The sequence below is a fragment of the Pinus tabuliformis genome, chromosome 2_1 (assembly GCF_031772625.1).
Source record: "Pinus tabuliformis cultivar Carrire ecotype Pingquan chromosome 2_1, CPIR1, whole genome shotgun sequence".
In the NCBI taxonomy this organism is placed as follows: Eukaryota; Viridiplantae; Streptophyta; class Pinopsida; order Pinales; family Pinaceae; genus Pinus; species Pinus tabuliformis.
The window spans coordinates 123,531,084-123,539,358 of NC_142299.1; positions in this window are offsets into that span (position 1 = coordinate 123,531,084).

Below are 8,275 nucleotides of genomic sequence, written 5' to 3' on the forward strand. Positions count from 1 at the left end.
GTCGCTACCAAGGAAATGGCTATGGGTACCCAACAACTTATGGATACCTTCTTAGAAAAGAACAAAGAGAAAATTTCCCATCCTTCAAGATGGAAATGTCCCTTTGCTCTCAATGAAACTTTATAAAGAATCTAGAATCTTGGAATTGTAGAGGAATGGCAAGCACTCTAAAAGATAATGTAATTAAAGACTTAATTGCAATGGGAAAACTTGATATTCTCATGATCCATGAGACAAAAATGAGTGAAAATGAAACAGGGAAAATGATCCAAAAAATAAGGAGTTATGAAGGCACAACATTTCAAGTTGTAGGTGCATCGGGAGGAATATGCACTCTATGGAAAGTAGGGAAATGGGAGGTGGTTTACCAACTAAAAGAGAAGTATTGGATCAAAACAGATCTTAAAAACAAAATCATCAAAGCTTAGTATTGCATTATAAATTCCTATTCTCCAAATCATTACATAGACAAGGAAGTATGTTGGAATACTTTAAAAAACTATCTCTCACAAGTACAAAATAAAAACATTATAATTGGAGGAGATTTCAATTTAGTATGAATGCAGAGGAGAATTTTGGAGGGTCTTTTCATGCTTATCCTTCTAGGGAAACTATAGAAACCATTATGGACTCCTTTAATCTTATGGACTTTCCACCCATCAATGGAAAGTACACATGGAGTAATAAAAGGCTAGGGAAAAATAACATCAAGGAAAGGCTGGATAGAATTTTAGTCCATGATAAAATAGCCAACAACTTTAGCGATATTAAATCAAGAATCATACACACCATAGCTTCAGATCACAAGCCTGTGGTGATCACTCTTGGGAACATGGGGAACCTAGGCCCAACACCTTTTTGATATAGCCCAATATGGAACGATAGAGAGGATGCAAAAAATTAATAGCTGAAGTGCAGACAAATCAGATAATAGGTTCACCAAGCTATGTATGGGAGTCCAAACTAAAAGCATTGAGAAAGGAATTGAAAAACTGGGCAAAGAACAACCAAAAAGAAACTCAAAAAAGGAAGGCAGAGATAATAAAAAAAATGGAGATAGTACAAGAGGCAAAAGAACAACAAGAAGAAACAAAGGAAAGCCAACTTCAGGAAAAGAAAATCTATTGGGAAATGTATAGAGAAAATAGAGCTGAAGAAGAGGAGTGGAGACTAAAATCACGTAGTCTCTAGCTGAAGGTTGGTGACAAAAACACAACATTCTTTCATAATACTACAAGGATGAGGAGAATAAACAATCAGATCGATAGCATAAAAGACAATGAAGGCAAAGAAATCAGAGGACAAGAGGAGATAAAGAAGGAAGCACACAACTATTTTAAAAATATTTTATCAGCTACAACAACAAATCCTAATTATGAAGCTTTCATACAACACATTCCCAAAAAAATCAGTGAAGAAACAAACAAAGAACTCACCAAAGAAGTGGAAGAAAAGGAGATTTATTCAGTTGTGTGGGATCTCCATCTGGACAAGGCTCCAGGTCCAGATGGATTTACCATTGCTTTCTATCGAAATAACTGGAATATAATTAAAAAAGATCTGATCAGAATGATAAGAAATGCATTTAGGAAAAATAAGGTAGGAGGATTTACAAACTCTTCCTATCTAGCTCTGGTACCAAAAGAGGCAAGGGCATCTTCATTCAGCATATTCAAGCCTATCTCTTTGTGCAATTCTTCCTATAAAATCATCACAAAGATAATAGCAAATAGAATAAAGTCTATCCTCCCAGATATAATCTTAGAAAATCAAGGAGGATTTGTTCCCAATAGGAAAATTCTTGATAACATTATGATAGTACAAGAAGCATTGCACACTAGTTTATTGAAGAAAGAACAAGGCATGATATTAAAGCTAGATATGGCAAATGCATTCAACAAGGTTAATCTCACCTTCCTCTTTGATGTTCTTAAGAAATTTGGATTCTCTACAGGGATAATTGACATAATCAAAGCATGTACTGTAGGTCCATGGATCGCTCCTCTAATGAATGGAAAACCAAGTGAGTTTTTTTAAAGCTCAAGGGGTCTTAGAAAAGCATGTCCTCTGTCACTCTTTCTATATATTATCATGGATGATTCTTTCAGTAGAAATCTAGAGAAGTGCAAGTGAGATCGTTTATTAACTAGTCTCACAATCTCTCCAAAAGTGAAAAGCATCAACCATTCATTATTTTCAAGTGGCACACTAGTGATGGGAGGTGCCTCCTGCATTGTAACTAGAAGGATAAAAAAAGTGCTCAATAACTTTCTGGAAGCCTCAGGAGACCTTCTAAATAACAAAAAATGCAAAATTTATGGGTGGAATTCCTCACGTCGCACTTTACAAAGAATATCTCAGATACTAGACATCCTCTTTAAAGAAAGATGGAGCCATTTCCACTATCTTGGCCTTCCTATATCCAAAGAAAACTTGAAGGCAAAGTTGTGGAATAAACATATAGAGAAAATGAAAAAAAATGTCCAAAATTGGGGCATGAACTAGCTCAACTTAGCAGGAAGAGTGATTTTAATCAAATCCATGCTTACAGCTCTTCCAATATTTAATTTGTAGTTATCTTAGCTCCAACAAGTATCCATAAGCAAATTTAGTTAGTAAGAAGGGGATTTCTCTGGCAAGGAGGGAAAGTTGTCTCAAAAATTTTCAGTCTAGTCAAATGGGACCAAGTAACACAGCCTAATGAGAAAGGAGGATTGTCTATAAGACTCCCAAGCCTCCTAAACTTGGCACTTGGAGCATAAATTACTTGGAGGTTCATCACAGGAGAGGATTGTTGGTGGAAGAAAGCGTTGGAAGCAAAATATATGAATCATGATGGAACTTTCCTTCTAGAAGAAGCCTTCCCATTAAGGCCCTACTCTCAAGTTTGGAACTTAATAAAAAAATATCTTCCCCTCATTAAGGAGAACTCTTCTAAGATCCCTGGGAATGGAAAGAGCATCAAAATATGGGATGATAACATTATGGGAAGCCCTCACCTATCCAATCAACAAAACCTTCAAAACTTAAGAGTTTGGATGAGAGCAAATGGAATCAGCACATTAAAATATATCTCTCAATGGAAATATGGGGATTGGGTAGATTGAAGGATCAATAATCTTCCCCAAAACCTTAAAACACAATGGAACTCTTTAGTAATTATTCTCAAGGGAGTTTCCCCTCTGAGCCATGTTTCCAAAGATTCATTAAGATGAGATTTGAATGGTGGAGAGTACACTGTGAATTCTGGTTATATTACCATCCAATCTCAACAAGTAAATTAAGAATGGGATTATTTGAGAAATGTGTGGAAAACCAAAAGTTTGCCAAAAGTCAAAATATTCATCTGGACCCTCCTTAAATGTAAATTCTTAACAACTGACAACCTAAAAAAAAAAGATTTGCAGGCCCATCTAGATGTCCAATGTGTCTCTCAAGTGAAGAAAGCATTCAACATCTTTTTCTAGTAAATCCTCTGGAGGTAAACATGCGGCTATCACACTCTTTCAATGAATTCTTCTCTACCTGGAAAAAGAATTATCCATACTCTTAAAAAAAGGAAACAATAAAAAGGTATTGGAATAGCCTTCCCTCCTTTTTGTGTTGGCAACTCTGGTTGGCAAGAAACCAATAAATTTTCAAAGATAGACCTCCAAGCATCAGAAATGTATTTTCAAGGACATGGAGTTTGAAAATAGAATTATTATCATCAAAAGGAGTAAAATCAATAGATACCAACCAGATCCAACAAGAGGAGAGAACATGGATTGAATTTTCTCTGAGCAGGCACAAAAGATCAACCACCATCAATCCAAATCCTGACATTCAAAAATGGAAAATAAAATTAAAAAGTGATGAATTCATCATGTGGATGAAAAATATAAATAGACCATGCCTCCTATTTGATGGTGCATCCAAGGAAAACCATAGAAAAGCTAAAGCTGGAGGCATTCTATTTGACCCAGGTGGAATTAATCCAACCACATATGAATGGGGTCTAGGGGAAATTTCAAATAATAGAGCAGAAGCTTATGGACTGCTATTAGGATCAATGATATTAAGACAAAGGAACATGCAAAACCCAGTAATCCTAGGTGACTCGGCCATCATTATCCAAGCAATGGTTGAGAGAAGCACTCCTTCAAATAAGGCTCTGAGTCAAATCATTAAAAGGATAAGGCAAAATTTGGTGAATATGGGAAAGGTCTCTTTTAAACATATACTGAGAGAGAACAATAGACAATCATGCCAATCTAGCAATATCTCATTCTCCTGGTGGGTCACGAATTTCGAATGAGCAAGCACAAATATCAATTCCGTAAGTGCCCTACTGTTAAATACAGCCAATGTCACGTCAGCTTTGGGATTGGTGGTTGACAAAAATCTCATGTCTGCAAATATTCTCTGAATTCAAATCTCAGAAAAATCTTTATCGACCTCAATCTCTGTCATATCTTGCTTCCCAAGCATCTCATGGGTGCATATGACTCCTGTGAACCTCCAAAGGCCACCCTCCCGATCCTCTTAACTGTTCCTCTATTTATTCGAGCTCTCACAATGCTTTTTCTCACCCCTTGTTGCAGAATCCTTTCCTCTGGCAGCGCAGAGTTCTCTCCTCCCTTTATAATTTGGCCTTTGTTACTTCTAGTTGTGTTAATTTCTCTCCTCCCTATATTCTACGGCCTCCCGAGCTACCTTTTGCACATATTCAGGCTCACATTTCTACATTACGGGCCTACCCTTCCGAGTTTTCATTTTATCAGTGGATACAAGACTAGTTTGACCTTCTCATTAACTTTCATAGTCAAGGGCCTCATGTGCACTACTCCGTTATGTGCGCTCTCCATCCATCCTCATAGTCCCTTTGTCATCTTCCCTCATCCATTATGCTTCTCTTCTAGGGGTCTCCCCTCGTATTTTCCCTTGTTGTTGCTTGTCATCTTATTCCTTCTTTGGAGTGTTTTCTCAGCTCATAGTGCAGCCATGTAAATGAATTTGCTTGACAGAGCATCGCAGAATGACAAATGTCTGCAGGGCTAATAAATTTATGATTGACCAGCTCAGAGAGACAATCAAAGATTATAGGATCTAATCGAAGTCCAAGAACGCTCTTCTCAAGAAGCAATTGAATGATCAGAACACAGAAATGGCTGCCCTCAAAGATAAATGCAAGCATTTGGAGGAATCTGTCAATTACCTCAAGGGACTAATCATCAATCAGACGGGAAAATTCCAATTATCAAGGTAGCAAAATTCGATCCCAGCATGAACCTTCAATTAAGCAGTATTAGAATATTCAAGATCAGGCCTCCCTCTAGTCCTATGTCACAGTTTTCATAAGTTATATATGTATTGTAAATGTAAATATATGCTAAATCAGTTTGTTCGGATATATAAGAAAAATGTATTAGGAAATCCAAGAAACAATGGAGGTGAGGCATGGAATCTAGGGACTATGCTCCCTTTCCTTTCTATTTTTGAATGCCTACCTTCAAAAGGCTTTTTTTGTAATGGGAGCAATCTTCTTCTCGTTCTTTTTTTGTTGGAATAGAAATATCAATAACCGATCTTGTTAAAAAAATAGGAACTAGGGTTTTATTTTATGGTCTATTTTTAAGTCATGCCATGAGGAGTGAAACAAACTATTTTTAATATATCTTTTAAAACACGGATTCAAACCCTTTTACAATGTACACCTAAGTATAAAGTTTATGAGTGAAAACCTTTTTCATGGGTGTTTAGAATTTTATTCTTTCCCCATAAATCCTATAAAATGATCACAAGAAAGACCAAAGAATAGAATAATGAAGTATTTACAACCCAATGGGTTTCCCCATAAATCTTATAAATTGGTCATAAGAAAGACCAAAGAAATATAATAATGAAGTATTTACAACCCAAAGTATATCTTGGATGTACATAAATTTACTACATTGCTATATGGTAACTCAGTAGAATCCTTTAAATGTATGCTTTCACAAGTGACTTACTTTCTATGATAAATAAGAGCAAGGTTTTTCACAACATTCATTTCACAGTCAACTAACAATTATTTGAATCCATTTCCTATACAATTTTAGTGTATCTCACATCGAACAAAGTTTTAAAACCAACTTCCCATATAACTTATTTTCCATATAAGTTACATCCAAACACTATATCATTCGTCGAACAGAGTGAGGTGAACTATGAAAAAGTGTAAATAATGAACATATGAAAGAAACCCATAACCAAATCTTCAAACTAAGCATTACTTATTTGCTATGCAAGGTATTATTTCTTCAACAATGACAAAACAAAACCATTTAATTCCAAACTTCCCAGTAGCAACAACAATTTTTGAGTGACGTGATAAAGTAGTGAAGAAAATTATCAAAACCATCCAAACTACGCCCAAGCCAAATTTAAATATTTAATAACAAAATTTAGTTAATTAGATGTTAAGTTGCAAGAAGTATTGACCTTAACTAGAAACAATGTTAATCGTTGGGCTTTAAAAATCACTAAAGCCATTGAACAACTACAAAATTACCATTTGATTTCCACAACTGGTTTACAAAGCCAAACATACATAGTTACATAGCTTAGAAGCAAATGAGAAACAAAATGGATGAATTTGATGGAATCATAATGGCTTCCAATGAGTGGCAACTACAAGATCATGTTATTTCCTTTTAGTGTTTATTGCATGGGATCTACATCCATGTCAACATATCAATACACACTAGCACCTCAAAGAATTGCATAATGAATTACACAAAGGTCAAGTTGAAAGATTAATAGCCAATAATTTCCATCAAATCATGATAATATAACATTTAATTTTGCATTGAGATATATGAGATCTGTTAGCACTCCATAAATTTCCCTATGCTAAAGAGAGAAATTTCAGAGGTAACCAAAAACCAGTTCTAGGCCAGAATGTAGCCCTTCTAGCCTTGGAGAGGGCTCTTTCACTTAGGTTGTTCAACTAATCTGATATTAGGCTAGGTATAATTTTAAATAAAGTATATTTTTCAAAGGTATATTGATGAGAAAAGAGACAGATCCATTGGGCATGGAGTCATGTCATATTTATTTTTTTGTCGAGTGATATGATGAAGAGAGAAAGGGGTTTTCTCCACAGGGGCAAGGTAGGCAGTCTTGGTGATGAAATCAAGTTAAATTGTTGTAAGAGGGTGAGTGTAAGAAAGGTGGAACAAAACACATAGAGCATCAAAACTATAAATGAATTCTAAATGTTGCTTTAAGAGGAAAACATAGATCACTTGTCAAAACTAAATGAGAGCACCATTAAGAAGAATTCGGAGTTAAACATATGATTTTTCCAAGCAAGAAGACATACATTGAAGAGATGTATAAACATTAGACAAAATTACAAGAATAAAGAAGCACACATCATCAAGATCTGACACAGGAATCCTTGCAAATCACCTTATGTCTTTCATTCATTCACTGGGAAACTTTTCACAAAATATCATGCACAAAAGTTTGTTTCCCTCTATTTCCACCAACAAAGCCCTCTCTTTAGTTTTTACATATTAAATACATCAAAATATTCTCTTTCCACCTAGCAAGGTCAAATTCCTCAAAGGAATATTATTCATCATCTAGATACATTAAATTCTTACTCAGGTTACTAAAAAATAGGGACAATTTTAATCATCTCCAATCTATGCTTAAAACATAAAACAAATGGAATAATTACTAACAAACTTAGATTTCACATCCTAAGGCTATTAGCCGCCTATTCATCCATCAAAATTGCTTCTAGAAGTCAAAATTTCGAATTTTCAAGGGAAAATTGTTGATTGTCTAGTTGCAAAGAAAATACGCAGCAAGTCTGCTACGAAACAGGGACTGAATTATGGAAAAATAGGGGTCAAATACTAGCTCATACCTCCTTAATCCCAACCTATGTTATAAAACAAAAGGACTTTTTTGTAGATGAGAGTGTCCTTGATAGAAACCTCTCTTAGTTTCTAAAAACTATTCTCCATCTCCTCACAATCTGCAACTAAACATCATAATTAAAATAGGAAATGAAAAAACCTGAAAAATAGGTTGTAAAGATGTCTTTCCATGTTCGACTTCAGAACATTTCTCACATGGATCGACTTGTACTTAGAGTGAAGATCGGACGAGATTGAAGACCCCGGATCTAGTTTCATCCATCCGGGCTGCGATATATATTCAGGAAAAATAAAGACATTGACATGTACAACATTACAGCACAGATAATCGTCCTACCAAAAGGATGAGGATTTCGTCAAAA